At 37.4% G+C, this 22,578-nt stretch overlaps 1 protein-coding gene and 1 non-coding gene across 8 annotated transcripts in view; one reads left to right on the top strand and one right to left on the bottom strand.

The window, feature by feature from the left end:
- The window catches only part of G2E3 (G2/M-phase specific E3 ubiquitin protein ligase), a 64,531-nt gene extending 59,561 nt beyond the window's left edge, over positions 1-4,970 (bottom strand). For 3 of the 7 annotated variants that reach the window (XM_042989497.1, XM_042989499.1, XM_042989496.1), the window contains exons 1-2: positions 4,879-4,970; positions 4,625-4,749 (exon numbers count right to left, since the gene is read on the bottom strand). The gene's annotated coding sequence lies outside the window, so the exon portion shown is untranslated. Of the gene's footprint in view, positions 1-4,115; positions 4,197-4,354; positions 4,471-4,624; positions 4,767-4,878 lie in introns of those variants that run through there. The other 4 variants (XM_042989503.1, XM_042989502.1, XM_042989501.1 and 1 more) reach the window with 4 other exon arrangements.
- A 17,257-nt stretch (positions 4,971-22,227) lies between these two features.
- On the top strand, positions 22,228-22,358 carry LOC122239987. Its single transcript, XR_006219372.1, has one exon.
- The last annotated feature ends 220 nt before the right edge of the window (positions 22,359-22,578 follow it).

Genomic DNA, 22,578 nt, shown 5'->3' with positions numbered 1-22,578 from the left:
GGTATATTATGGATCATCCAGACAATGGAATATTATTCAGTGATAAAAAGAAATGAACTATCTATCAAGCCATGAAAAGACATGGAGAAAACTTAAATGCATATTACAAAGTGAAAGAAACCAATCTGAAAAGGCTACATACTGTATGATTCTAATTATATGATATTCTGGAAAAGGCAGAACTCTGAAGACAGTAAAAAGATCAGTGGTTGGGAAAACGCAGAGGAGCATATCTTTAGAACAGTGAAAATACTCTATATGATACCATAATGATGGATACCTGTCATTATACATTTGCCCAAATCCAAACAATGCACAAAATCAAGAATGAACTGTAACTTCAACTATGAATTTTGAGTGCTTATCATGTGTCACTGTAGGTTCAACAATTTTCACAAATGTACCATTGTAGTGGGATACGTAGATAATGGGAAAGGCTATGCATGGGGTGGGAGAGAAGGGATACACAGGAAATCAATATTATCTTTCCCTCAGTTTTACTATGAACCTAAAGCTGCTCTAAAAAAAATACAGTCTTAACAAAAAAAGGAAAAGGAATAAAGTTATACGTTTATACTGACTTTTACAACTAGTCTCTGGAAGACAGGTTCCTCTCCCCCACTGTTCATTGGTTCCATATGCAACATTTTTCATAGTCACGATTCCACTGTGATCTCAGCAATATAAAGACCTTTTTGGCTTGGCTCTAATAGTTTTTGCCATCTCAACTCCAAAATTCAAGAAGAAATATGAATGGTCTAGCCTGCATCGGATATTCAGCTCTGATTCAAATACCTGGTACTACTTTGGCTGGAGAAGGTGTGTAGAATGGGAGTCTGTATTAGGATCATAAGCTTCTTACACCAAACCCTACCCAATGGTCTTTAGAATAATGTCCTTATATTATGGGGCAGCTTTTAAAAGAAAAGGTAATGGGCAAAGAGGTCAAATAACAGCTATTCACACTCAAAAGGAAAGGCAAATTTTGCTGTTTTTTAACTCCCCAATATTTTCTTAATTTAGAATTGAATTAATGTAGAAATGAATATTCATGTATGTACAAGTGGTACTACATCTCTATTATAATTATGTAATTACACTTAACATATATTATTCTTATACTAATAAAAAAATTCCACCAGGAGGAAGTTAAATGCAAAAAGGTTTTTTTTAAGTAACTACATCTTTTGGTGCCTGGGGGAAAAGAATAAAATGACTAGAAGGATTAAGTGAGAAAATATATACAAAGCATGTGGAGTTCCATGAATGTTAGCAAATACTGCTTTTAATTTTTTCCCACTTGAAATGTCTTCTGAGCCTACAATTTCTATACTTACTTTTCCATACTTGTGAAATATACAAACCATATGGTATCACTAAAATCTCTACTAAACTACCCAGAATTACATACTATCACCTCAGAATACATTTAAAAACTTCTTCAGCAATGACGTGACACAATGTATTAAATTGTTAAAATAATAAGCACTCATTGAACATAACACAGTTTCAGAGTACAAGGACACTCACTGTTCCGAACCAAGAAACTGCAGATATAAAGACAAAGAGGATAAGATCTCTCAGTCTAGTGCTATGTTTACAACTAAATTGCACTGAGGAAGAAGCACTCTGCCTGGGGAAGTCCACCAAATTATTTGAAACCCATTGGGTAAAATCTTAGAGGAACATAAAAAAGTTGATGTTAAGTACACATAAAAACAATAAAGAACGGATCTGGGCAATGGTAGTAGTATGACTAGAACATCACAGGTTGGAAAAGAGTGGTAGAATATTACGAAGTTGATGCTTGTAAACAGAGATTGGAACCAGATTGACAAGGGCTTTGGAAAGAAAGAAAAAGAAAGAAAGAAAGAAAGAAAGCAAGCAAGCAAGCAAGCAAGCAAGCAAGCTGAGAATTATATTTGGTAGACAAAACATTATCAGAGATTTTTAAGAAGCAATATTTGGAAGGATAGACTGCAGAGAAAGGCAGGAAGCATTATTTAAAATAATAATAATAATAATAATAATAATAATAATAATAATGGAGCACCTGGATGGCTCAGTCGGTTAAGTGTCCGACTTCGGCTCAGGTCAGGATCTCATGATCTCATGGTCCTTGGGTTTGAACCCTACACCGGGATCTGTGCTGACAGCTCAGAAACTGGAGTCTGCTTCAGATTCTATGTCAGCCTCTCTTCCTCTGCCCCTCCCCTGCTCACACTCTATCTCTCTCTCTCTCCAAAATAAATAAAACATTAAAAAATTTTAAGTAATAATAAGGATAATATTTTTAAAGAGGCATAATCTAATCAAATCTAGATTCTGAACCTGGTCAAATATTTTGGTAGTTGTGTGAGAAATGAACTCCTCTCAGCCTCTAGTTTTATCTGAAAATAGTACATACTGTGGGGTTCCATCGTGTAATGGTTAGCACTCTGGACTCTGAAAATAGTACATACTGCAGTGTTATCTGTGAAGATTGAGATAATGTGTGTAATGTGGTCTGTACATGCTTAGTAATTCAAGAGGAGATACATATATCATGTACTATGTGCCACACACTATTCTAAGATTTTTGTATGTGTTGAGTCATTTGACTCTCACAATAATCCTGCAAGGAAGGTATTGTTATTATCCCCATTATACAGTTCAGGGATTTGAAGCACAGAGAGGTAATACAGCTTGTTTGGGTCATACAAGTACAAAACGGTACAGATAAAATTCAAACTGAGGCAATCTGACTCCAGTTCCATGCCCTTAACCAGTATAATGCCTCGCTAGAAGAGATCAAGTCAGTGCTCTTAAAACCCTTGTCAAATGTTCTAACCTTCCAATTAAATTTACAGATTCCTCAACACCATCCTCCAGACTTACTGGATCACCAATCTACGAGATTTGAAGTGTAGGAATCAGAATGTAAGCCCTTCAAGGTAATGTGTACACAATAAAATTTGAAATTCACAATGGTTTAGGTAGAGAGAGCAAAAACTCAGTTAAAAAAAAAAAAAAAGTCTAGGTAAGGACAAGTAACAGATTAAAATGTAGAGATGGGGCGCCTGGGTGGCTCAGTCAGTTAAGCCTCTGACTCCAGCTCAAGTCAAGATCACACAATTCAGGGTTTGAGCCTTGCGTCGCGCTCTGTGCTGACAGCTCCGAGCCTGGAGCTACTTCGGATTCTGTGTCTCCCCCTCTCTGTCTCTCCCCTCTTTGTTCTCTCTCTCTCTCTCTCTCTCTCTCTCTCAAAAATAAATAAATAAACATTAAAAAAAAAACTTTAAAAAATGAATAAAATGGAGAGACTAATTTTTTTTCAAATTACTATTTGCCCCTAGCTTCTATAAAATGAGAACAGCTGTCTGCAATTCTTAAAAGTAAAGCTCAAGTCTTTGCTGAAGTCTCACCCAAATGTTTAAATTTCAACATTCGTAACTACTCAACATTTGAATCTATTTTACCTGGTTAACAGTGAAACAAAAGTTTACTAGTAGGATGGGAAAGCAGGATTAGCCAGTAATAGATGAAAGAATACTTTAAAAAAGATATTTATACATTTTTATGGTATGATACCATAAAAGAAACACAAAATATCACCTTTATGTTTAAAAGAAACACAAAATATCAGTTCCTATAAAGCAACACAAAATTAGTGTGACAGTCTTCAATAACATAAAATTTCTCTACATTTAAACTCATTTATATTTTAGACGTAGGGTACGCATTCAAACTATTCCAGAAGGCATGGCTTTGCTATGGGGTTAAATAGTTTGATATCTGAGGTAGTTCATCACTAATAATAAAACAGCAAAAACAAAACAAAACCAAACAAAGAAAGACCAATGCTGGAAACATTAGTAGAGCGTTTCCATTATGACTCCACAATAACCCAGTTGGCCAATGAATGAAGGAGGTGAAAAGGTAGATCTGGGGAGCTAACTAAACCTTAACCCTATTGTTAGCAAACTAAGACCTTTGTAAATTATCACTGTTACCGTCGTCAGTTTAAATCAGCAAGAGTCTCGAATTTTTGCGGTTCACGAAAAATGTCACTCGTGAAAGAAAAATATCCGGGTTTTAAATACAAAGGATACTCAGATTTCAGTTTAAATCCCCACCGGGCATTTCAAAGGCTGTCACTTCCATGCAGTCCAAAGTCATAAAGACTACTCCGAATATCCCTCTTAGGAGAAACGCAGAGCCACGTAGAGCATCTCATTCTAAACCTGCCCCTAACCTTCCATCTTTAATAAAGGAAGATTCTTTTACCTGTGGTAACGCTTTCGCAATTAGATTTAACTACTGTTACAGCTTCAGCATTCGAGTCCAATTGGCGGAAATACTAAACTGTACTTACCAGAAAGTCAGAGATTGAACAAGGCTTAATCTCAGGGACGGGGGGGCCTCCGAATCCTCAATACTTAGAGTTGGCTTGTGAGCGCTGGCCCGCGAGACGCTTCCCAGCACCTCGACTTCCCAAAGTCTCCACGCCCGGCCCTACCACCCGACACTCCCCAAGGCCCTCCGATTTCCGCTACACTGTCCCGCCTCTCGACCCCTGTGCCATCCGACGGTCCGCATTCTCTCCCTGGAATACTCAGTTTCTTCCCTTTCCCCATTCACTCACCAAGGCACGCTGGGCAGAAGTTCCAGAGCGGTCGTATCAGTTTTCCCTTCTTTCGCAGAGCCGCAAAGCTGACCTCGAGCAGCCCCATCCAACGGCTCACAGGATTCAAATTCGTCCACTTCCGCCTGCAATCCGGAAATAGAGTTAAGCTCCACCCCCACAAGGGGCGGGGTCCCCGGCAACGTGGGACGTTGCGGGGAGGGACGAGGAGACCCCGGCTCTTTTCTGGTGGCATGTTGGGTCTGGTGTGCTACCTTCGCTTCAGAGTCTTTTGTCTGACTCCTTGCATATGTTCACAGAAAAGTCCGGACGCAGCGTTGGTGTTCCTGCCCGGTGATTCTTGAGGGGATGCTCGTTTCTAAAATGGACAGAGACGCGTCCTTCAAGGACTGGAGAGAATAAAAGCACTAATGGAGCCCTGACGTTTTTACCCCTCCCATCGCCCTCCCGTAAGCAACAGCTGCAGCCCAGAGGAAAAAACAAACCCTACACAAACCTGCTTTCCCTGGCCCTCCTCAATCCCGGCACAGTAGGACATTTAACCTCTTTCCCTCCCCTGTTTAAGGAAGACAAAAAGCCAAGTGCACCAATCACACTTATTCGAGCCACAAATTAAAAATTAGTGATCGGACTAGTTGCTGGTTCCAAATAAAATACTTGAGGATACATGTTAGAAGGCGACAAATCTTTTTTCTTCGCCTATAACGAGACTATTTTACATGATTATTACGCAGTTGTCCTGCGAAATTCTTGGGACAATAGTGTTTACCAAGGACCGCTTCTGAAGGGATATATGTAGGAGCTATAAGGAAAAGAAGGACCGAACATATCTTAGCCCCAATCCTCCTCAAAAAAAAGGGAACTAAACTCTGATTTTGGCGTTGCCACCAGATCATCCTCACACCTAATATTATTGATTTACGTAAACAGATCATTTCAAACCAATCCATCCATGACAGAACACCCCCAGCCTCTGTCAAAACTACAATTTGAAAGATTAGAGTTCTACAAATTTATTTTACAGATAATCTGACAGAAGGGAGTGTAAACCTATTAACTGGTGTACTGTTTTTAATAGTGGGAAATAGGAAATAACCTAAATGTCTATCAGTAAGGGAATGATTAAATAAGCTATGATACTTTAGGATCTGATATTGTGCAGGCACTAAAAATAATGAAGTAGATCGGTAGATACTCAAATGAAATAATGAAAAAAAAATCAGCTGTAAAAGGACTATGTACATAGTATCCTTCTTTTAAAGTATGTGAACGTGCCTCGCACACAAAGTTTCTGGATGGATAGTAAACAAAAAAGTTATCTCTGTGAGTCAGATGATGAATGAGGATGTAAAGAGACTTTTTACCTTTTGCTTTATAACCAGTTGAATTTTTAAACTAATAGCATGTTTTACTCTTGTAATTTGAATTCTTTTTTTAAGTGAAGATTGTTAGAAATTGAATATATTAGAAATTTAATATATTCTAGATATAGAATCAAGTTAATAAATGTATAAAAGTAAAATGAATAGTCTGTGTCCATTCATTCATAGATTTATTCAACAAATTATATGGTAATGGTTTGACCACACACTTTGTCATTTATAATTTGTTGTATTATTTAATGCCACCACATTTCTAACGTGGCCCCACTGAATAAATATATTGCTCCTTCAAGTTCTTTGAAAGCAGAAACTATGTCATATATTTTCCTATTTCTTTCATATGTCTTGGCACCTTCCCACCATTAAGTTTTATTCCTCACATGAATTACATCCTCAACTTATTCACAAGCAAAAGTTAAATACTCAAATGGGGGAGGGGAAGCTCCCAAGACAATTATAAAATACAATAAAAAATATTATTTCTTAATACAACTATATAGGCAAGTTTTGCTTTGTTTTAATGTTTTATTTAAATGTTTGTCAGAGTTTTCCTTACTCAGTTCTTCTTGGACTCTCAATAAATTCTTTAATTTCTTGTCAAGATGTTGACAAAATATCACCAGCAGCCCTGTCATCAGTCAGACCAATGATATTAATTTCTCATCTGCAGTGGAGGGTCCCTTAAAGTCACTGACATTTTTTTAGGCTTAATTGTATAAATTTTCTAGGGCTGGTGTCTATTAAGTGGAATATCAGGCTTGTTTGCACTTTTTAAACTGTTACTCCTTCCCCTCCCCACTTCAGAATAACTATAGGTGAATTTGAATAAAATCAGTATTCAAGTACTGCTACAGCATTTCATTATCGCAGAAGATCTACAATAAATACTCACTGACTAAATCGAGGAGTCTGAGTAACCTCAGACTTAAAAACATTTTAAAGAATATATTCACTGCAGGATATATTTAAACTAATAAATCTGGCCATCAAACTGGGCATTCAGATAGCTAATAAAATTCTTAAATTAAGTAAAATACATTGATATGAGTATTCCACTTACTAAAAGCTGCAAAAACTGGAGAGAAAAAAAACACACACGCAAGAGAGTCTTACTTAGTTTCTGGTAACTGCTCAGTAATCTGAACTAGCTAAGAACGGAATCCTTAGAAATTGTGAACCACAGCTAATATAACCTTCTCTCTTCCCTGCTTTCCTCCTCGTATTCACTCCATATGCCACAGAAAACAGGACAAAAACACTTCTGGGACCAATAGTCATCAGCTCACACACAAGAGCCAATACAAAGTGTGGCAGAAGAGCTCCTAGAGCTTCCTTTGAAAGATTCTTATCATAAGCAATGTTACTGACAAGAACAATAAAATGCCTAGAAATAATTTTTTTAAGTATAGGATATGTAAAAAGCTGGAGACCATAAGTGATTTCAATATTTGCAAATGGAAGATGAATGTTTAAAAATAGTTTAGAAAAAGAAGAGTAGCAGAGGCCGAGAGTAGTCAATGTGTGTTACCAGGTAGTAAAACCTAACACAAAGTTACTTTGATCAAGGAGTAGTAGGGAAAAAAATTATTAGTATAAAAAAGATAAATACATAGAGAATCCAGAAAAATTCAACTGTACATAGAATATGAATATAAAGGTGGCATTTCAGTTTAGTGGGCAAGGAATATTTTCACTCACAAATTAACAAGAAATGGCAGTAACTGGCTATCTGGAAGATAAAAAGTTAGATCTCAACCTCGGTAGAAAAATTCTACAAGAATTATAGATTGAAATATAAAAAATATAACAAAAATGTGTTGGGAGAAAAGTTAGAAGAAACTGTTACTTTAGGTTAAAGAGATTTCCTAAAGAAAGAAGGAAACTTAGAAGCCATAAAATAAAAGATGAATGTGCCATGCCAAAATGTGCCACTTTGGCATAAAGATTATTTTGAACTGAAGGTAACTGAGAAGCAGACATGGGAAAAATTCTCTGTCTTCTGTCATCTAACAAAAGCAGGGCATAAATTTCCCTTTGTGAAGATGTTCCCCTCTTCCCTGTACCAAAAGAAGAACATCCCTTAGCAGTGGAGGTGGAGATGGCATTGATGAGTCCGCATTAAAAAGCCTCACTAGGGGGGCGCCTGGGTGGCTCAGTCGGTTGAGCGTCCGACTTCAGCTCAGGTCACGATCTCACGGTTCGTGAGTACGAGCCCCGCGTCAGGCCCTGGGCTGATGGCTCAGAGCCTGGAGCCTGCTTCAGATTCTGTGTCTCCCTCTTTCTCTGACCCTCCCCGATTCATGCTCTGTCTCTCTCTGTCTCAAAAATAAATAAACATTAAAAAAAATTAAAAAAAAAAAAGCCTCATTAGGGGTGCCTGGATGGCTCAGTCGGTTAAGTGGCCGACTTTGGCTCAGATCATGATCTCATGATTTGTGGGTTCAAGCCTACATCAGGCTCTGAGCCTGCATCTTGCTTTTGATTCTGTGTTTCCTCTTTCTGCCCCTCCTCTGCTTGCGTTCTGTCTCTCTCTCAAAAGTAAACATTTTTATGGGGTGCCTGGGTGGCTCAGTCGGTTGGGCATCTGACTTCAGCTCAAGTCATGATCTCACGGTGGGTGGATTCAAGCCCTGCATCAGGATCTGTGCTGGCTCTGTGCTGACAGTTCAGAGCCTGGAGCCTGCTTTGGATTCTGTGTCTCCTTCTCTCTCTGCCCCTCCCCAACTCATGTTCTGCTCTCTCTGTCTCTCAAAAATAAATAAATTTTTAAAAAATAAAAAAATAAGCATTTTTAAAAATTAAAAATAAATAAATTACATTAAAAGACTTACTAAATAACTTTTATCTACCATTAGTTTCCCTTATATATTTACCTCCCTACAATATACCACTCCTAGAAGCCCACACTCCTCTTCCTTTGTCTAGTCATTTCACAACCTACTGCCCTTCGTTAAAACAGTATATAAGCTCTCAAGCCTAACCACTTCTTTGGGTTTTTACTTTTTTTTTTTTCTTGTGGACCCCCTGTGCATGTAAAATTAAAAAGAAAAAGTGTATACCTTTCCTCCTGTTAGTCTGTCTTTGCCAGTTTAATCTGCAGGACTCCAAGTTCTGAATATAAGAGGGTTGGGAAAAAATCTTTCCTCTCCTGCAAATACAAATGACTATGTTACAGTTTAACGTATTTAGTTGGCAAGATTCACCATAAAACCTCAAGAGATAAATGAAAGACTGTGATAATATTTATAATATATACGATACAGGTTAACAACTCTAATTTAAACAATTTTTATAATTTGATTTTTTTCAAAAAAGTAATCACAATGGGCAAAAGAAGTGACCAAGTAATTCACTGAAGAAGAAATGAAAAAGGACAATAAACAAAACAATACTCAACCTTACTACCACCCAACCAAAATTTTCTTGGACTGGCAAAAGTTAAAACAAATCATAACATCCAACACCTGGAAGATGTGGTGGTAAAATATGTATTCCCATCTACTGGTTGCATGCACTACTACAACTCTTTTGAAAAGTAACTCTTTGACCAAATTTTCTCAACTTTGGGATTCTCCTATAGAAGTAAACATGCACTGCTAATTGGAAAGAACTGTTCATCAAGAGGGAGGTGATTATATAAGTTAGGATACATCTATGTTATCAAGAATCTTCACAAAGCTGTATATTGCTTTGCCCCCAAACCATTGCCTCCAAAGTTAGGGCTATTGAAGTCTCAAAGACACACACACGAAAATGAAGACTGGTATTATTTAATTAGAAAACTAATAATTTTCTTTCTTTTTTTCTTTCTTTTTTTGTGCTAAGTCTTCAAAATTGGTAGACACTTGACCTTTGAACAACATGGGTTTGAACTGTGCAGGTCCATTTGTATGTGGATTTTTTTTCAATAAATACAGTATAATACTCTAAATGTCTTTTCTCTTCCTGAAGATTTTCTTAACATTTTCTTTTTTCTAGTTTACTTTATTGTAAGAATATAGTGTATAATACATAAAATATAAAAAATGTGTTAATTGACTGTTTATGTTCTCAGCAGGGCTTCTGGTCAATAGGAGGTTATTAGTAGTTAAGTTTTGGTGAATCAAAAGTTACATGTGGATTTTTGGGGTGCCTGGGTGGCTTGGTCAGTGAAGCGTCTGACTCTTGATTGAAGCTCAGGTCTTGATCTCAGGGTCACGAGTTCAAGCCCTATGTTGGGTTCTGTGCTGGGCATGAAGCCTACTTAAAAGAAAAAAAAGTTGTACATAGACTTTTGACTGTGGTGGGGAGAGGGGAGAGGTCACTGCCCTTAACCCCCGCGATATTCAAGGGTCAACTCTACATTTTATACTTACATCACATCTCAACTGTACTAACCATATTTCAAGTGTTCATTAGTCACATGTGACTAGTGGCTATCAGCCAGCACAGTTTAAAATACGTCACAATTAGTCCTTCTGAAGAATACAGGCTATCATGAGACTATTCCCAAAATTCTATTTCTCTAACATCTGACAAGCATTTGAAAGTATGAAATAGAAATAATTATCTCCCCAACTAATTCTGTATCTTAACTATTCCTGCTCTTCTGTATTTACCTCAGATTTGTTGTTTCCACTTTCTTTTTTAATGGATGTTTTTGTTCTTACCCTCTGTGTAAGAGGCTTTCCATAGGCTTGTCTGTTCCATAGGCTTTCTTCTATGATTCTCAGTAATTTTCAAATACTTTAGAATATACTTATTTGCAAAACAAATTAGTTCATTTAATTGATCACCTCTTGTGTGCAAGTCATAATGAGAACACTGTACCAAATAAGTATATGACAATAAGTATATGACATATATACATATGTCAGCAGTACTAATAAATTTCTGTGTGGAGTTTTCACTATGTAACCAAAATACTCCTTATATTAGGTTGCCTGGCCAGTCTTTTTACATCAATTTTTGAACTTGAATCAGAATGCATTTTAGGACAAGTAGGCTGTTTGCTACCAAACAGAATTCTTTCCCTCGATGTCTCACTCACATAAATGTTTTGATCTAAATTTTTAATCTAACTGTGGTTTGCTGTCTTTTAAGTCAAACACACCACCTCCTGGCAGCAGGAAGTACCACCCAAAACAGCAATTTCAGGTTTCTTGTTTCAGGGTTGTTTGGATAATAAGTAGGTTTATTAACAACAGTGATTTGGAATGATACCATTCCCGCTGGGTAACTGCATGATTTCAGCAAGAAGGGCTCAAAGTTTGCTTGCAGCCATTATGAGACATGGTTTTTTATATGGGTTAAAGTTATGATGTGTTTATGTTAGCATTCCTCCTCTCCATGTTGGTGATTCAAATGGTTGTCTGGATTGCTTTTTTTTAATTGCTGTCCTTTGGCCTGAAGTGTTTACATAGAAATCAGAGCCTTTTTCCAGTTAAGAGTAACTCCACGCACTGGTAATGCCACCCAGAATAAATCAAGTAATGAACAACATGTTTGAACTGAATCTTAAAAATTCTTGAATACAATTGCTGGCAATCAAAACAGTTTTCAGTTTATATTGTGTACTTTGATTTTTTAATCCCTCCGAGAATAGTTGAGGGAAATGACTTCTCAAGTGAGTTGATAAAGTGAGTCAGTTATAATCAGCCTGGTCCTCACCTGCATGTTTTGATGGGGATGGAAGAAAATTTCAAAAGTCTGGAGCACAGAATTGCCATTTAGGAGGCAGACACTTGCTTAAAGCCTAGCTTAGACTTTATGACTGCTCTTTAGGGAAAATTCTTCAAGGAGACCAATGGTATAGTGGTAAGAACTAACACTAACTAACACGATAACTAAGTGGCCTTTACATCTAGACAGGCTGGGATTTAAATACCAGCACCATTACTTACAAGCTGCATATGAAGGACCCAATCCTCTGAGCATTACTGTTGGTTTATAAAATGTAAATCATAGTAACTACTGCACAGGTATGTTGTAAACTTTAAATGAGAGGCTATTTTAAAGGTAATTACAATTAGGCAAAATGGGCACAACATATAGCCAACATAATCTTCCTTCTCTCAGTAGCATGAAGCATTCCACGTCCAGTTTCTTGAGTCTGGCGGTCCACTTAGAATCACCCAGACTTGCCTCCCAAGTGGATCTTCACCATACTCCTTACCTCTTCCCTTAGAGCCTGTGATAAATTCCTCAGTGACTTGCTCTCTACTTTTCACCTTGGCAGCTAACAGGAAAAGTTTATCCTTGTTAATATAAAGAGTGAATGCATTAGTTTTAATAAACTCTATCTGTTGCTCAAAAGGATAGTGAGAATTTGTGGGTAGTCAAATATGATGTTTTTGGTATGTAACTCTCCCTCCTCCTTTTTTCAATAATTTGGGTTTACAAGTCTGGTATCTCAAGAAGCAGTTCACCTCTTTTCTGGTGTTTGTACGGTAATAGATTTAAACCTCAGCACGTGGGCAGTGATTATAATGCTCAATCAGATTTCTCAGAAACGAGATTAATGAAGGGGATATATGATAGGAAAGGAGAAAGGACACTAACATTTATTCAGTACTTTCCACATTCCAAACACTGGGCTAAAACTATTCAAAAGTTGATTTACCTAATCCTGACTAATAAAATAGGTAATGAAACTTAATGCAATTAAGTAATTTGCCAAAGGTCACAGTAGACAGAACTGTTTACAGACACAGTAAACACTGGTATTTAAACACAGCTCATTTGCATACACAGGCTGTTCTTTATCCATCACAGCATTTTAATTCACACACCCCATGAGAGATATGAGCAGCTATAAAAAAGCCTGACATTAACCTAAAACAATCAGTGAATATTATAGTTTGCCTTTTATGGGAAAGTTGTTTTCTTATCTGCAAAATTGTGGATGTTAATTTGGTAAAAGACCTTAGATATCATCTATTCTCTAACCCATAGCATGTAAAATCCTCCCAACTTTCTAGGCCTTTTGTAAAACATGTATTCAAGAGAACTGAGGAGAAAAGAAAGCAGTCCAGAATTCCCCTTGAGTAGAAAAAGTTTGGATCTCAAATCAAGGTCAAGTTTTCTGCCCATTTAATGAAGTTATCTAAAGATTTCTTTTTCTAAGAGGGGCATTCATGTCTAAATTGAGCCCTGATTGATGTCTGGCCTCATTTTACCAAGGTGCAATCCCTGCCGCATTTCAGGTAGTGGCCAGTATGCTTTTGTAGTGCAAATCCCATACCACATGTTCGTTGAAGACCACTTGATGATATATTCTCTACTAACATACTCCCAGGAGTTGTCAAATAGCGTGGTAACATTTTGCCATCACTGGCACAAGGAAAGGCTATCTGTAGTATTGAGATGCTTAGATAGATTTAAAGCCAAAGAGAGAGGTAGTGTAACTCATTTGTAAAATCTGTGGCAGCGAGACAATCTCCAAATGTACATTATCTGCTCCTTAGAGCTCTTTAAAGTTGTATTCCTGTAAATAATTGGTTACAAAAGCTAGTTCCTATGAAAGCACCTTAATTATTATTTCAGCAAAGATGGAAAACTCCATTTCTATCATAGAGATGATTTGATAGGGGAGTTTAGATTTATGGCTGTCTGGCCTGTTATGTTGTTTACCATCTAAATATTCACCTAATGATTGAGTTCAGTTACCCAGGAAACCTTGGGTTTCCTTGATTCATTACAAGAAACTGTTGCCAAGGAATGCTGAGTGTCTCTCAAAGGAAAATGTATACAAACTCATGAGTCAGTAAGATTGTATGATTTAGTCAATCACAAGTAAATTACAGCCAGGTGTTAGATTCATACCAGCAAGTGACTAAAAACACAAAAACTAATATTAAGAACAAGGGCTTTAAAAATAAATAAATAAATAAATAAATAAATAAATAAATACATAAATAAATCGCATTCTTTATTTGCAGCAACAAGATTGTCTATGTAAAATTCTGAAAGAATTTACAAATAAGCAACTAGAGTTTTACATGAGTTTAACAGGTTTTCGGATATACAATCAATACACAAAAATGAGCTGTATTTTTATATACTAGCAATGAATAATTGGAAATTGAAAATTTATAAAATTATCTGGATTAGGTAATAATTTCCGAGACTCAATACCAAAGCACAAGTGATAAAAGAAAAATTTGATAAACTGAACTTCATTATTAAAAAAAAATCTTTTTAACATTTATTTATTTTTGAGAGAAAGAGAAAGAGGGTGAGCAGGGGAGAGGCAGAGAGAGAGGGAGGGAGATGAAATCTGAAGTAGGCTTCAGGTTCTGAGCTATCAGCCCAGAGCCCCATGCGGGGCTCGAATTTACTGAATTTACGAAGTTATGAACTGTGAGAACATGACCTGAGCCTAAGTCAGAGCTTAACTGACTGAGCCACCCAGGGGCCCCTGAACATCACCATTTTTAAAAACATTTGCACTTCAAAGAATACCACTAACAAAGGTAAAAGACAAACCCATAGGCTTGAAGAAAACATTTGCAAATCATATAATTTGACAAGGAACTTATATTCATAATATAGTAAGAACTTACAACTCAATAATAAGAAGATAACCCAATTAAAAGATGGACAAAAGATTTAAAAGAACAGTTCTCAAAGAAAAATTCACAAATCACTAAGCACACGAGAGAATGCTGTCATTAAACAGTAGGGAAGTGCCAATCAAAAACAACAAAAGATAATTACAAGAAATATAGCCACTAGAATAGTGATAAAACAAACAAACAAACAAACAAACAAAACAGAAAATAACTAGTGCTGGCAAAGATGTGGAGAAAACAGAGTGTTACTGTGTCCCATGCAACCTGAAGACTACATATTTCTAACTCACTGACCTGTGGCCTTCAGCTCATAGCTTGATTAACTATAAATTCTTTGAGATTTCAACAAAACACTGACTCTGGAGAGACAAGGAACACTAACCACTGTTGCCAATGTGACCAATTGTTGGATCCATCATCCAAAGCTTCGATCAGTACGGTCATTCTAATCCTAGAGTTACTCTTGTGTATAATTTCACTCATGTACCCCCTCGCACAACAGATTTACAGAAACCTGTTTCCCCTGTCACTTATCAGGTCCGTCTAGTAATCCCCTATTCAGAAGTCCCATGTTTCTTTCTTACTCAATCCCTCATCAAACATTATATTCAGAATAGTAGTAAAGACCCACAAGCTTACAAATGTACTTTCTATTGGCCAAATGGAATCCCTAAATTAACTACTTACTGTAAAAGTTCTATTATGGCCTTTGCAGAATCACCACCTCTAAGCTATTTTATTGAGAAATGCTTCAACTCCTCAGATGGAGATTATCAGACCCCCATTTGTAACACAGTATGTCAATATAAAGAATGTTTCTTGGGGTTTGGGAAAATTAACTGTCTGCCAAGTCAGGAGGAAGAAGTCAGCTCCCTCAGACAAACTCCCGGTTCAGAAATTTAACACCTATTATGCCTAAAAATACCTCTATAAATCTTTGGGCAGGTACTGTCTGCACACTCCCTGGATGTGTTTTTGGCTGTGAGGATAATAAGAGGACCTCATGGGTTTATGATTGTTTGAACAGTGGGACAATGGGAGGCATGTGCTTGTTAGCATTTATCACTCCCTTCTTAGTACACAATAAGTCGAAAGTGGCCCCCTGGACTAGCTCAAATTATTTACCTGGGCTACTGGGGATCTCCCTGGAGAAATACCAGGTGGAGATGAATATTTCTTTGGATATACTCTGCTCTCTGGTAGGGAGTTGCAATTCATAAACATGTGTTAGAAAATGTGTCTAAAATGTTAATTCTTATTGCTAACAAAACGGTAACTCTCTTGCCATTCTGCAAAAATCTTTGGACTCCTTGGCTAAAGTGGTATTAGACAACAGAATAGCTCTAGACTATTTTTAGCAGAAGAAGGAGGTTTATGTATAGTAGTCAACTCTTCTTGCTGTACTTAAAATAACAGCTATAAGCAGGTTGAAACTAGTATAGACAAAATTAGACAGCAGGCCATTTGGTTGAAGGAGACCTTACATTACACCCCTCTGCTTCAAAAGGGTTGATTGGTTTACCAGCCTTTTTTTTTTTTTTTTTTTTTTTTTGATCCCTCTAGTATCAGATCTATTTTAGAAGAAATAACGGATACTTACTGGAATGTAGTTAGGGGAAAAACAATAATGTTATGTGTCACTAGATTATGCAAAATGGTGTCCAAAGTTGTAGATAAAGAACCGCTTCTGATATCCAGCCCCCCTCACTTAAAACAAGGGACCAAGACTTCCATCCTACACCATGTCAAGACCTTCCATTCCAAAATCCCTTCTACACCCTGATTCAGCTTGAAGTAGCTATGGAAGACAGACCCATATTCCCCATATTCCATAGAAATGGAATGAAGGAATGACAATCGGGATTTGTAACTGTGTCCCAGGCAGCCTAAAGATTACATATCTCTAACTCACTGACCTGTGGCCTCTAGCTTATAGCTTGACTATGATAAATTCTTTGAGATTTCAATAGAACACTGACTCTGGGAAACAAGAAAGCAGAGGTTCCTTGAAGATTAAGGTTGACCATGCTAAAAAATAGCCTTCCTTCGTGCCAGCAAGTCTGCTTGAGACCATACTGAGAATGATTAACCGCTATACCACCACTTCCCCTGCTTGTGGAACGTCACTACTTCTCTGTGTCCCCCCCCCAAAAAAAAAAAAAAAAAAAAAAAACTTCCCTGCTTGATCTGGAACTTTGGAGATGGTCTTTGGACATTAGTGTGCCACCTCCCCAGGTTGCTGGCCTCCTGAAAAAAGGAGCAACCTTTCCTTTCCAACCAACACTTGTCTCTGGAGTATTGGCTGTTCAGGGACAAGCTGCTGAACTTCAGTTTCGGTAATAAGAACCCTTATGCATTGCTTGTGAGAATGCAAAATGGTGCAGCCTCTTCAGAAAACAGTTTGGCAGTTTCCTATAGGGTTAAACAGAGTTATCATATGACCCAACAATATTACTCCTGGGAATCTCCATAATAAAAATGAAGTATGGGGGCACCTGGGTGGCTCTGGGTTAAGGGTCCAACTCTTGGTTTCGGCTCAGGTAATGATCTCACAGTTTGTGAGTTTGAGTCCCACATCGGGCTCTGTGCTGACACTGCAGAGTCTGCTTGGGATTGTCTCTCTCCCTCTCTCTCTATGCCCTTCCCCTGCTCTCTCTCCCTCTCTCTCTCTCTCCTTCTCTCAAAATAAATAAACATTAAAAAATGAAGTATAGGGGCGTCTGGGTGGCTCAGTCGGTTGAGTGACCGACTTCAGCTCAGGTCATGATATCACAGTTTGTGAGTTCGAGCCCCGCGTCAGGCTCTGTGCTGACAGCTCGGGGCCTGGAGCCTGCTTCCGATTCTGGGTCTCCCTCTCTCTCTGCCCCTCCCCCTCTCATGCTCTGTCTCTCTCTGTCTCAGAAAAAAATAAACATAAAAAAAATGAAGTATGAATGCTCACAAAGAGACTTGTACACAAATGTTCATAGCAGTATTATAATCGCCAAAAAGTAGACACATCAACTGTTGAATGGATAAACAAAATTTAGTGTATCTACACAAATAATACTACTTAGGAATTAAAAGGAATGAAGTGTTGATACATGCTATAATATGGATGAGTCTCAAAAGGATTATATTCAGTGAAAAAAATAAGATATAGAAGATCATATATTTTATGATTCCATTTATGTGAAATGTTCAGAATAGGCCAATCTATAGAGACAGAAAGGGATCAGTGATTGCCTAGAGCTATCAAGAGTTGTTGGGGATTGACCTCTAATGGGCACAAGTTTTCTTTGTTTCAGTGATCAACTGAATCAAAATATCCTAAAATTAGATTGTACTGATTTTTGTACAAGTCTATAAGTATAATAACTGCCATTGCATTGTAGACCTATCATGAGCAACTTTTATGGTATGTAAATTACATCTCAGTAAAGCTACTTAAAAATAATTATAACTTTTGTGTTTTTGGATAAGTGTTTTCTGAAAAAACAAGTCATGTCAATAAAGACAAAGGAATAATAAAGTTTTTTTAATGAAGACAGAATAGTAAAGTCATATTTATATAGACAGTAACTTATGGCATTTATGGTTTCAGATTTAAAAGCAATACATACCTTTTTAAATCATAAACACATCAGATACTTAAAAATGTAAGGCAAGAATTAAAATATAGTGTGTGATAGAATGAATGCGTTCTAGATGAAGCATTCAGAGAGGACTTTTATGAAAACACCTTCTATTTATTTTATTTTATTTGCTAAATGAGAGATATGAATGATAAAGAGGAGCCAGTTTTGTGAATATGGCGGTGGGTGTGGGTAGAAGTTTGGGAAGAGCATTTCAGAAAAGGAAATAGCTAGTGCAACTGGGGCTATTTCTTAGTTAATATTTCTCTAAGGCCCTACATTAACTCTTTAATATCCATCTCTCCAGACACCCAAACAGTGCATTTCTCTAGTTCCTGTCAATGCTCAACAAACTCTTGAATGTATTGATCTTCCTTTAACTTTAAAAAAACATCTTTATTGAATTATAATACGAACACCATAAAACTCACCCATGTTAGGTATACGATGTAATGATAGTGTATTTACAGATTTGCTCAAAAATCACCACAATCCAATTTTGATGAGCTCAAAAAGAAATCTTGTAAATAATGTGACTCCTCCTCATACTTCTCTCCTTTTTTTCCTTTCCATCTCTCATCAACCAAAGGTTGTTGAAAACTTTTTCACTCTTCTGCATTGGCCCACTGACCAGTTGTTAGGAACCACTATTTTACAGCATTTTCCAACACTAAAACTTTGTGATTCTCTAACTTACCCATTCTTTCATTGTGCTTTTCTTTCTTTCCTGAACTTCCTAACTTATTTTCTAGTTGACAGAGTAGGCGCCAAGGGCAGGCTTGCCCCAAGATGGGCACTTTGGCAAGAAGATCATTCTGAGCTGAAAGCAATTGAAACCTAATATCCTTAAGAGAAACTTTTGCTCCGTCCTTAACTATGAAGAAGGATCTAAATTAGGGGTCTTTTCCAGAAAAAGGATTATTAGCAAAGATAAATTCTACCTGAGTGACCCCTCTGTATGGCAGGGCAAATATCTAATCACCAAACATTTACTCTTCTTATTGCCGTGTGAAGTGCATTTCTTTTCTCTGAAGTCCCACCCCCTCCCCTCTTCTCTTTAGTTCAGGATGACATATATACCTCATTTTGCCTGACTGTCTTTGGAATTTCCATGTCTGTGTGGATTCCCCATATATATGCTATTAAATCTAAGCCATGTCGATTTGATTCTTACTTCAGCCAGAAGAATCCTTTATGGGGACAGGAATTCTTGCTCCCACCAATGGCATTATCTTCATTACCTCTGGGAAAATTAAAATTTTATAGCAGAAATCAATGCAAGTTTTACTGTTATTAAGACTTCAGCTAAGTCTCTTAAGAATAAAATATTAGGGTTCTGAAAGGATGGAAATATAAAATCAGTGCCAAAACAAAGATGAAAGACTAAAATACATGCATGTATACCTAATCTCCTCCAAGGCCCCTTGCCACTTCCTCCAGACACCTAGTTCTGCCATGAGACTTTGTTGAGGATACAATTGAATGCACTGCATGAACATTTTCTTTTTCTTAACAGAGTACTAGTAAGCTTCTTCCCCTATTGGAGAATGAAGTCCTTAATCTTCTACACGTCCCCATGGGTGGCGGTGGCATAGAAGGGAACGCCCTGGTGGGACCAGAGGGAGTCAGAATAGTGGGGAAAGCTTCCTGATTCTAATTCATTTAGTAAATATTTATACTAGGCGTTTCAGACTCTGACTGTGCTCTGACTTTCTGACAGTGAAATTGTAGGTGAACAATGCACTGTAAAGAATTATAATTTGGTACATTTTGCAATAAATATTCATGAAATTTATTGTTTATAACATTCTGGAATAAAAGTTTCACTATGTTTCCATCTATTCAAGTAAATTAATGTCAATAGCCCTTGTCAATGTTTTTACAATGAAACTAAGCTTTTAAAAAACGATTAACTATCCACTAACTAAATTCCACACTTCCTCATTTGCCTTTTGAGAATAGTAAAGTCAGCAGGAGAGGAGTTTATTCAGGTTCCCTCCTGCTATCCCTCTCTTGCTTCCAATCAACACTTGCTAACATTTTGTTTGTAGAGAGAAGATATAAATAAAAATTTTCATTGAAGAAGAAATAATAGGCTTATTACAATAAAAATTCTGATTAGAAGCCAAATACATGGTGCTTTACCCCAGCTCCTAATTTTAAATGAATTTTTAAGGCAGATTTTTCTAGATAGCTAATACATTAGATTGTCCATAAGAATTTATAGCCAAATATATGCCAGAAAAAGTCATTTACTTTTTACCTTAGTGTACTTCATATATTATCTTTTTCAACAGAGAAAGAGAGAGAGAGAGAGAGGGAGGGAGAGAGAGAGACCATGTGAGCAGGGGGAAAGGGGCAGAGGGAGAGAATCTTTTCTTTTAACTTTTTTTTAATGTTTAATTATTTTTGACTAAGTAAGAGAGACAGTGTGTGTGGGAGGGGCAGAGAGAGAGGAGAACAGAGAATCTGAAGTGGGCTCTGTGCTGACAGCAGAGAGCCGCACGTATGATCATGACCTGAGCCAAAGTCAGACACCCAACCCACTGAGCCACCCAGGAGCCCTGAGAGAGAGAATCTTAAATAGGCTCCATGTTCAGTGCAGAGCCCAATGCAGGCCTTGATCCCACGACCCTGGGAACATGACCTGAGCTGAAATCAAGAGTCGGTTGCTCAAATGACTGAGCTACCCAGGAGCCCTACAACAAAAACGTTTAAATGTGTAAAGCTGTGATTTTGATATGACTAAAAGGAAAATATCAAAGATAAAATTATTATAAAGATAATTATTAATGTTCACAACTGAGTTTTTTCTTGATGGGCTAGCAAGGTAATAAAAAGTACAAAAATCATAAATTCTATAATAAAGAATAAATAACAATAAACATTTATATCTATCTATTTTATAAAGTGCATTTTCTTACCTTACTTTCAGAAATTCCCTTCTCCAATCACTTCAAAATCCTTTAAAAGACTATTTCTTGGGGCACCTAGCTGGTTCAGTCAGTAGAGCATGGGACTCTTGATCCTGGGGTCATGAGTCTAAGTCCCACATAGAGCTTATTTAAGACTTTTTTTTTTTAAAGAATATTTCTTTAATATCCAAGCATTATATCTCAATTGTATTTTAATAAAACCGGAAAAAAAATCCAAGCTATTAGTCTTGTTAAATCCATTTTTAACAGCCTCACTGAGGTATCATTGACATACAATAAACTGTATACATTTTATGTATACACCTATGAGACCATCACCACAATCAAGATATTAACTTAGCATTAACATATCCATCATCCCCAAAAGTTTCCTCTTGGACCCTTTTGTAGTCCCTCCCTCCATTCTTTCCTTTCCCACTGCCCTATTCTGTCTTTTTTTTTTTTTAATTTTTAAAATGTTTATATTTATATTTGAGAGAGAGAGAGAGAGAGAGTACAAGCAGGGGAAGGGGCAGAGAGAGAGGGCTCTCATCTGAAGCCGGCTCCAAGCTCCAAGCTGTCAGCACAGAGCTCCACGCAGGGCTTGAACTCATGAGCCGAAGTCTGCTGCGTAACTGACTAAGCCACCCAGGCACCCCTGCCCTATCCTGTCTTAAGGCAACCACTGATTTGCTTTCTGTCACTATAGGTTTGTTTACATTTTCCAGAATTTTATAAGAATGGAATCATAGAGTATGTACTCTTTTTTATAAAGTTTCTTTCACTCAGCATAATTATTTGGAGATGCATCTAGTGTGTGTGTGTGTGTGTTTATGTATATTTCCTGTATGGATATACAATCTGTTTACCCTACTGATAGACTTTTGGTTGTTTCCATTTTCAGGCTATTACATATAAAGCTGCTACAACATTTATATGTAAGTCACAAGTATGGATATAAGATTGCATTTCTCTAGGATAAACCCCTAGGACATTGCAGGTGTATGTAAACTTTTTAGGTTTTTCAAAATGTTGTATCCTTATACATTCCATCAGCAGCAGTGCATGACGGTTAAAGCTCTTCTGTACCCTTGACAATATTTGGTTTGATTAGGCTTTTTTAATATTAGTTATTATAAGGGCCTCTCTCCCATGGGGCTGTGAGGGGTCCCTTTTCTCCTCAACCAGGGCTGGAGGCCAACATCAGTCCTTGAGGATCGTTGTGAGGGCTGCTGGGGGCTGGCAGCCTTGTTTTCCTGCCTTGGACATCTGTAGTTGCTGGGAGCCCCCACTTGGTCTATTCCAGGCATGCCAACTCCACAGCCAGACTAGGGGCTAAAGTGGCAGCACTGGGCCTCCAGCCTCTGGCTGTCCTTGGGTAGTGCCAGGCTCTCATGAGCTGCCCCTGGCCTGTAGCTCAGTCCCCTCCCTGCCCCTCAGACAGCACCTAACAAGAAAACACACCTAAACAGGAACATTCTTCTTTCACAA

This window comes from Panthera tigris, chromosome B3, assembly GCF_018350195.1.
Source record: "Panthera tigris isolate Pti1 chromosome B3, P.tigris_Pti1_mat1.1, whole genome shotgun sequence".
NCBI classification, from domain to species: domain Eukaryota; kingdom Metazoa; phylum Chordata; class Mammalia; order Carnivora; family Felidae; genus Panthera; species Panthera tigris.
This window is presented reverse-complemented; position numbering and strand designations above follow the sequence as displayed.